Source organism: Nicotiana attenuata, unplaced genomic scaffold (genome assembly GCF_001879085.1).
Source record: "Nicotiana attenuata strain UT unplaced genomic scaffold, NIATTr2, whole genome shotgun sequence".
Classification (NCBI taxonomy): Eukaryota; Viridiplantae; Streptophyta; class Magnoliopsida; order Solanales; family Solanaceae; genus Nicotiana; species Nicotiana attenuata.
The window spans coordinates 3,789-4,260 of record NW_017674821.1 but is presented as its reverse complement, the minus strand read 5'-3'; positions in this window follow the sequence as shown (position 1 = coordinate 4,260).

The window sequence follows — 472 nt, the reverse complement described above, 5'->3', positions numbered from 1 at the left end:
GTATCTATTTTGCTAAAACACAAAGATAGTTCAAATTTTTTGATACTTCAACAATATTGCAATATTCTAATTCCTTTAAGTTGAAATTCAGAGAATCGAGCACCGTAACTCGATTTAGAAATTATTATTAAACATTAGTTTGTTGGATTGGGTCGAAGGATTAAATTGAAAACGCCGTGGACAGCTATTAAAACTTGCTTAAGCTTGAATTCAAAAATTTGAATTTTTAAAATTGAAATTTATTTCGAGTGGGTGTTGTTGGAATAGATTGAGTACATCTTAAGGAGTGTGAATCTCAATTTTGGGACGATTTGGTGGAGATTTTAGGTGGTTTGAATTGATGTTTGAGCCAAATTCGAAGTGCACAAGATGAACATGGAAGAAGATCATATGTATCACGCTATGTATCGTTTGTGTATCACATAAGTATCATATGTGCATCAAATGAGTATAACATATATATATATATATA